The following is a 9,512-nucleotide window of genomic DNA, read 5'->3' as shown; positions in this document are numbered from 1 at the left end:
TGTATTTATAGGGTCATGAAAACAGGAAGATATACCTCTAGCCAGTTTGTCTCAGTGGATAGAGTATTTGCTTGAGGACTGAAGGGTGCTGGGTTCAATTCCAGTCAGGGTCATATGCCTTGGTTGCAGGCTTCATCCCTGGCCCTGGTTGGGGCAAATGTGGGAGGCAGCCAGTCAATTTGTCGTCTATCTTGCTATCTCTCCCTCTCCCTTCCACTCTCTCTGTTTCTTCTCCCCACCCCCTGCTTTTCCACTATCTCTAAAAATCAATGCAAAAATATCCTTGATTAAGAATTAACAGAGACAAACAAAAAACTAAGAGTTATAGATAAAAACCTAGCTTCATATATGTGTTAGACCAAAATAATAACTAGAATAGGCCATAAGAAATAGACTTCCTGAACTCTGTATATTCTATATTTAAATTAGAATTGCCTGGCTTAGACATCACCCCCTGTCCCCCCAGATTGATGGTGTGCATCTTAGCCTGCCTGTGCTGCTATAACAAAAATAGCATTGACGTGGTGACTTAAACAACATTTATTTCTCACAGTTCTGGAAACTGGGATGTCCAAGATCATGGTACCGACAGATTGTGCCTGGTGAAGGACAGCTGTCATAGATTGCTGTCTGCTGCTGTGTCCTCAACTTGGCAGAAAGAACAAGTGAGCTCTCTGGAGCTTGTTACAAGGGCACTAAACCCATTTATGAGGGCTCCATCCTCATAATGTAATCACCTCCCAAAATCTCCATTTTAAATCATAATCATGTGAGGGATCAGGATTTCAGCATATATAGTTTGGTGTACACAAACATGCAGTCCATACAGATGGTGACATAAATTGACATAAAGTTACCATTTTCTAATGAAGGAAAATGTAGGTGAGTCAAAGGCTGACCTACCAGGGATTGCAGGGCTGCCCATAGCAGGGAGGTCAAACTGATTGAATGTATTGTAACCAGGGACCAGGCCCTTCCTAACTCAGGAAAAACATGCCACTCAGTGGCTATACTTTTTCTTCATATTTCATGTTACTTAAAAATAACTTATATCCTGTCTGTGTCCTACCTCTTCCTTTGCTCTAGTGAGTGAGTATTAGAGAAGACTTCGGTTTCTGAAACTCTAAGAGAGTGCTGAGTACAGAAAAATACATGCACACTCTCTTTTATGGGCTTCCAATATCATATACCAGCAGTTTTGTATTCATCAACCCTGGAAGGAATTAGTATATCTTCTCAGTATATAAAGTCTATGTTGAGCACCTCTCTACACATGGTAATTTAAAAAATTTGTTCATGATAATTTAAATCTTATTTTACAAATTAAAACCACATATGTTAAAGCTACAGACTGTATTTCTGCCTCTATTATGTTTAGGACTGTTTATGTACAAGCACTTTGAAGAAAGATTTATGTGTTTTTTTATAAAGTCAAACATACACTTTCCCTATGACACATCAATTCTATTGTTAGGGACTTTCCCAAAAGAAATGGATACACAATATGCCCAAATATTTTTAAATGACTATAATAGATGTATCAAATTTTTGAACCAATATACACAATCCAATGTCCATGTGGTACAATCATACAACAGAGTATTGCTCAACAATAAAAAGGTTTAATACATAAAACAACAACATAAATAAATCTCACAGACAATTATGCATAACTAAAGAAGCTATATCTAAATGATTACAAACTGTATGGATCCTGGTGCCTGTAATTATTAAAATGACAACTCAACTGGAACAAGCATGCTTAAAAGAGGGATTTATGATCTGTATTTGAGGTATAGCCTTCTCTCCTATTCTTCCATTCGACATAAACAAATAATCATTACTTTCAATATTTCTAGCAACCATTTTAAAGAATAGGATGGGAACCAGCATCAATGTGAAATCTGCAATTAGGATGATAGAACAGAAAACTAGAAAAAGCTTTGGTGGTTAGACACAGTCTTAACTATTAACTCAACCAACTCTGGAGACTGCCCTACGCTGTACTATTGTACTTCACATGGAAATGTAGACACTTCCTTCCAAGATTATACTGCTTTTGGCAGCCAAAGGATACTCAACAAAAGGAATCCATTCTCCATTGAGATTCCTGTAAAGTTATTTCACTAAAAAGATGATGGAATACATACAGGTTTTGCTATTTTATCCTGCCCTATATAATATTTCCTTGACTTCAAAAAACTTTTTATGCCCAAAACTTTTATATTACATCCTACCCCAACCAATAACTAGACAAGAACGGCAGGAAATTTAACCTCTGTGACTCCAAAACCGGGTTGTCTTGAAGTTTTCCTCATCTATGTAAATGGTACCTCCATACTTCCACTTGCTCCTGCCAAAACATTTGGTAACACCTTTGACTCTTCCTCTCACATCCCACAAGCAATCCATCAGGAAATCCTTTCAGTTATACTTTAAAAATATTTCCATATTATTTTTATGCAAGCTATTCTTAGGAGCTATATACTGAAGTATTTAGGAATAATATGTCAACATTTTTCTATGAATTGGGGGAAAAATCTGAATGTGTGTCTATGCATACATACATATTTACACATATTCTAAATAGTTACAGGGACATAAAGCAAGTATAGCAAAACAATAACAATTGGTAAATTTAGGTGAAAGGTACATGGTTGTTTATTTTACCATAATTTCAATATTCTATAGGTTTAAAATATTAGAATATAAAATATAAGGGAAATATTATATAAAAATATACAATATTTTCTAGAATCTAACTATTTCTCACCACTTCCAACAAGACTACTTGTTGTTCTTAATAACTGTTTCCTTCTTCCTGGGCTACTGAAACAACCTTATAACCCTTCTCTCTGCTTCTGCTCATGAGCCTCTAGGTAGTCTATAATAAATTAGTTGTAGCCAGATTAATTACCTTTAGAACTATATTACTTTGCTTTTATGCTTAAAAATCTTCCTCATTCAAATCTTATCTCATTCAAACTAAAAATTAAGATTCTGACCTTAGCTCAAAAGGGTCGCCCAGGTCACCTCTGACTGTTGCTCCTCCAGCTCTTCCTTTGGCCACTGCATGCCCACTGCACTGACCTTCCTGCTATTCCTTCAAAAGAACACCTCACTTCCCTCTGTGTTGTTTTTTCTTTGCTATTCGCTCTATATAAGGTTTCTTATTTTAGAGAGCTACATGGTTTACTCTATCATTTCCTTCAAGTCTTTCCTCAAATGTGACCTCTCTGCCCAAAATAAACTTGCTCCAATGTAGCAGAGAGAGCTAGAACTCTACAAAAATATTTTTTCTATTCTGTAGTGTAGTTGTTGCTTGGCAAGAGGCAGCCCAGACATGGACTGCATTTCCCAAGTGCCCTGGCATCTAAAGGAATGTCTGTGATTACATAGTACTCAATGGAATGAGGGAAAGGGTAAAGTGAGGTTCGCCATCTCTATGCCTACTCCATAAAATCTCCTGTCATGCTCAAGGTAACATTGGCAACAACACTTTGTATATAATAGAGCCCCCATTAGCCTGGCTCTCCGAATGACTTCAAGGAGCACATACGCAGGCTACAGATTGATGTTTCTCTTTCATTTTAATCTCTCTCTCTCTCTCTCTCTCTCTCTCTCTCTCTCTCTCTCTCTCTCTCAGTCCCCTCCTACCCATCTGTATGCCCAGCTCCTCATGAGTGGTGGTTGTGACGCAGCCTCCTACTGAGTGGTTACTGAGTGGTCGTGACTCCCAACTAATTAGCACATTCCCTGTTAATATATATATATATATATATATATATATATATATATATATATATATATATATATGATGTAATGCCATTTTATTCCTTCTCACATTCCTTAGAGATAAGTGTTACTTAGTAAATTCTTCAGGATCCAACAGATGTTAAATGGCTGTGCCAGGATTTATGACCTGATGTGTCTGACTTTGAAGCCCTTTTGCTAACTACTTGAGAGTGATTTTCTGGTACGATGAGATGATGAGCCTAAGGATTAAGGTAACAGATATCTGTATGGAAAGGAGAGGATTGATTAGATTAAATGGTAAATTTGTGCTATCACTGGCAAATTTTGAAGAATAATTAGATATGAGAATAAGATACATTAATGTCAAAGATGACCTTGTTTTTAACCAGAATAATTATAATATCATTGGCAGAGATTACAAGAGAATAATGATTAAGATGATGGAGGTGAAGTGGACAATGATTTAAAATATGTTTCTCAAAACATTCATTTCTGATGAAGTGAAGTGTAAATTACATTACAGCAGTTGGAGAGAAAAGGCAAAATTGAAGAAATAGGAGAGAATAGCTCGGGACACATTAATAGGTTATATAAAGATGAAAGAGATATAAAATATAAAATTGCTCAGATAATGTACTTGTGCCTGTGTGAAGAGAAAAACCATAAATCCTTTCACTGAAAGATAGTTTATAAGATGTACTACCTGACAAGTAGCATGAATAGAGTAAATGATCTATATGATATTTGTGGTTGATATCAATATTATTTGGGGGGAAATTGTAGTATCTATATCCAATATTTTCTTCTAAAAACACCCTAGGAATAAAGATTTACATTTTTGTCTCCTCCAACAAGCCCTGAATTCTAGCCTTAATTTTCTGGTAAAACAACTCTTTAGTGATTAGACTTAAATGTTTTATATGTATAAAGCTAACTCATTGCTCAGGTAGAGTGTTAGGTCATATCCCCTCAGCCATAGGTAGCAAGATGGTACAACAAATGCTATTTCCACACACTGATATCAATGTGCCCTTCTTAGTCAAACACGACATACATTCTGGCTCTTGATCTTGCTTGCCCAGGTCCATCTGTCATGATGGCAGTGTGCCCATTCACAAGACATAGCTGGACAAAGGTACATAGAAAGGTTAGAAAGGCAGTTTGTTAAAATGCAAATGGGCATGCTAAGATAAGAAAATGCGCCCAATCCTTGCAGACACCACATCTGAACTGTGAACACTGAAAACATTTCACACCATTTAATCGGTACAAACAATAGCCATCAAAAAAGCTTAAAGATCCAGTTTGTTCTCCAATGTATTAATCACAAGTCTCTTTCATTAAAACTGCAAAACAATTAACTGATGACTCTTTAGCACATCACTTTAGAGCAGTAAGTTTAAGAGCAGTAAGTCCTTGTAAAAGGAAATTTTTCATAATAAAAGTTAATCTGTAAAAGTAGTAGTGCCAAAAAAAAACCCCAGAAAACTCAAAATTAGTCTTTTTAAAAATTAAATATTTATTGCTAAAATTATTAAATATGTCCCCTATCTCCCCCCCCCCCACTAACTCACACTAGGCCTTTACCACTCTATTGTCTATATCCATGGATTATGCATACATGCATACAAATTCTTTGGTTGATCACTTTCCACCTACCCATCCTCCCCTGCCTTACAGTCATTTTGACAGTGACTAAATTATAGTGTTCAAACACTTGGCCATTCTGCATTCTTCAGCTTGTTCATATTGCTCTTTAGAATCATATTATTTCTTCACCTTGTTTTTCTATCATATGAGAACATAGGAATTCCACACTATAGAGATGTTACATAAATTCTAATGAAAATATAATCTTCACTTGAGTAATGTTTTACTGGAGATTCCAGTTGTCTGAGAGATGACCCATTCCCCTTTCTTAAAAAAAAAAAAAAAAATGATGTTCTTTATATTTGAATAGAATAATTACATAGATAGCCAGTTATCAGAAATAAGTCATTATTGTTGGTTTTGCTAAGTCATCGGAATTACATTTTATTGACTGAATAGCCATGAATTTCTGCCAAACTATAAGTTTTACGTATTTAACTGCTTTTATTTAAATTTCTGTTATTTTACATATGATTATAAAATTCACCTAAATTTCTTAGTGCACCAAACACATTTTTCATTTTCAGACCTATAGGAACTTCCCATACTCTTACTAACTAGCTTCTTTTCATCCTTTAGAGAACTATTTCGGATCTAAATAATCTTCTTTTATTGTCATTTCATCTCACTGAATTTCTTCATAGCTAATTATGTGAACAACTATTTGTTTACTAACTTGTTAATTATATCTCCTTCAACATATTTTAACTTCCATATCTAGGGTTAAAGTCTGTTTTGATACACTAGTTTATGTGCAGCATCTAACCCAATGTCTTATGCTCAATATTTTGAATGGATATATATATAAATTAAAGATCTTATATTAAGAAAGTATAATGAGTCTCTTTTCTTTCAATGTTTAAAATTGCTACGTCATGATTATAGATAATAGAGTCCATTCTAATTGGTTTAACCAGATAAACTCTATTATAGATAATAGAGTCCATTCTAGTTGGTTTAACCAGAAGAGCTCTTATTAAAGCTTACTAGAGGCTTGGTGCATGAAATTTGTGCACAGGAGGGAGGGGCTGTCCCTCAGCCCAACCTGCACCCTCTCCAATCTGGGCCCTCTTAAGGGATGTCCGATTGCTCATTTAAGCAGTCAGGTATCCCTCTCACAATCCAGGACTGCTGGCTCCCAACTGCTCACCTGCCTGCTAACCTGATCACCTTCCAACCATTCCCCTACCAGCCTAATCAACACCTAACTGTTCCCGTGCCTGCCCAATTGCCCCTAACTGCCCTCCCCTGCCAGCCTGGTCACCCCTAACTGCCCTCATCTGCAGGCCTGGTCCTCCCCTGCAGGCCTGTGTCCCCCCAATTATTCTCCCCTGCAGGCCTACTTGCCCCCAACTGTTCTCCCTACAGGCCTGGTTCCCCCCCACTGACCTTTTCTGCAACCCAGTCCCCCCCTAACTGCCCACCCCTGCATGCCTGTATGCCCCCAATTGCCTTCCCTTGCAGGCCTGGTCCTTCCCAACTGTCCTCCCCTAATGACCTGATCACCTACAACTGCCCTCCCCTGCCATCTTGTGGCAGCCATCTTGTTTCCACATGGAGACAGCCATCTTTGACCTCATGGGGGTAGCCATCTTGTGTGTTGGAGTGATGGTCAATTTGCATATTACTTCTTTATTATTTAGGATTAGTAATTTATGTCCAGGAAACTAAACTTGATTAACAACAACCAAAATGACCCAGCCATAATATATTCCCAATGCTATCACCAGAAACAGCACTGCTCTTTGACAATTATGAAAAGCAAAGATTCAGACATTCATATATCAGATGTTGTAGGAATAAACCTCACAGACTATGTTCATGAAAGGGAACAACTAGTCTTTGTTCCCAGTGTTGATTTTTTGCCTTCCTATTTTTATTTATGTGTGTCCATTTATTGGAAAAATATCTCATTGGGAATCCTGATGCACTGAAATCTAAGAAATGCAGTCTTTGGCTTTTTAGCCACTGTTCTAAAGGAAGGTATATGCTACCATCAAGATAACTGGGATTGAATGAAATAATTTACAATACTTTCCAGATTCTGTGACTGAAGAGAGCATAATGCAATCAAAGAATGGAAAGAAAGTCTGTGCAGCTGACACACTAGAGAATATGCTCTCTATACACATCTTCTCACAAGATTCTTACCACAATTATCTACATCAGGTAATCAACTATTTGAACCCATCTATTTGACTATAAAACTGAATACCCCAAAATTCACCTGTATTTCTTTTACTATTATTGCCAAATATTAAACAGCAGAAACATTTAGCAACTACTTTCATATTACCACAGGGTTGGCAAAAGTACATTTACAGTTGTGAGTACACAAGTTTATTCTTATATTATATGTTTTTACATATGAACAACTATAAAGATACTTTTTTCACCCCTGTGTATAATGTGGAGAGGTAAATGGATATCTCAGGACCTTAATAACCTTAAAAATTTTTCATAATATTAGAACTCATTTTCTAGTCTCCTAGCTGCCCTTAATTTCAGAAACTAAAGTATAAAATCTCCATTATGCCCATTTGTAATGCCCTAAGTAGTCCCACATGATTGTAGAAAATTAGCCGTCAATGTTAGTTTGTCTTGTGGGAAACAGTCCAAAAGTATTCTGTTGGTCTACTTAAATTTGGTCATGCATAATTTACTGGAAAATCACTAGTGTCCTAATCAATATCTCTATCTACCTACTCACTAATCCAGTTCAAGAACTATGTGATTTACATGCAACAGACTCAAGCCTAGCCTTTGGCAAATTGAAATCAGTCTCTGGTATCTTCTCTGTTTACCAACTATCTTTTCCAAACTCAGACTGTGTTCTCATTAAATTTAAACCAAAAAATGACTTCAGAGTTGTTGTTTTCACATCCTCTCTATCAATGTGAGGAAATAAAAGGTTATAAAGAGTAAATGACTAACCAAAGGTCATCGTATTAATGACAAAGTCAAAGCTAACAATCTATATCTAAAATATGCTGTTTCACAGCCCATAAAACTGCCCATGGACCAGCTGTGAGTCAGGGTCAGTTCTATAACATACATCACCTGTTTAAAAAATAAAATAAAATAAAAAATAAACCTTGCCAGTGCATGATGGGATAAGTATGGTTATACCCATTCCATTTAGTTTCAGCTAAAGAAATACATATTTGCCTTAAATCAGCTTTGGAAAAATCACTGAGTCTAGTCTAGCACAGATACTAACCAGTTCTTTTCTGGAGCAAGTAACTTTATGTCTCTGAGACTTAAAAAGAAATTATTTATAAAACAATGAATTGAAAGCCTTTGAATTTATTTTCAGCTTAAGAAATTCAACAAGCAGTAGTATTTCTACTATACCCATTAAAGGTGACCGCTGATGACAAATTCACAATATTTTGCGTATGACAACCATCTGTCCTACTTTGACCAAGACTGTGTTAGTTTACTCTGTCATTCTCATGTAGTTATACACTTCCACTATAAAAATTATTTTGGTTTTAAATATAAGCTATAAAAATACACGTATACTTGTAGAAGAGGTTAATACTGGGTCAAGCTTATATATTTATAAAGCAAGTAGAAAGTGATAATGATAACAATTTTTACACTTAGAAGAGCAAAAGACATGCTTAGACATTTTTTCTAAATTATGCCATTCCAAAATGCTGTGTTGTTGCTATGAGGATGATCTCTTGAGTCATATTGCTAGAATCAAACTTACCCACACATCCCAATGAATTTTCAGAAGCAGAACACATCTATGGAACAAACATTTTCATATCAAAACATTACCACATTTCAGAAGCTCTTCTTGTGCCTTCTCTGGTCACATATCCCCTACAATGGCAACTACTATCTTGACTTCTACCACTACAGTATAGCTTTACTTGGTGTTGAACATTATGTAAATTGATTCATACTGTATACATTTGTTTGTGCCTGAATTCTTTTGTCTAACATTATGTTTGGAAAATTAATCAGCATTGTTTCACTCTCTGGATATCATTTCAGAAATGCATAATCCTTTTTGTCCACAAATACAAACAATTCTTATTGTTTGCACTATTTTTGTTTTACAAATTTGCAGGAAAAACAGAAACCATGAGTAC

The sequence above is a fragment of the Pipistrellus kuhlii genome, unplaced genomic scaffold (genome assembly GCF_014108245.1).
Source record: "Pipistrellus kuhlii isolate mPipKuh1 unplaced genomic scaffold, mPipKuh1.p scaffold_m20_p_1, whole genome shotgun sequence".
In the NCBI taxonomy this organism is placed as follows: Eukaryota; Metazoa; Chordata; class Mammalia; order Chiroptera; family Vespertilionidae; genus Pipistrellus; species Pipistrellus kuhlii.
The sequence above is the reverse complement of the archived record's forward strand: the minus strand, read 5'-3'. Positions refer to the sequence as shown.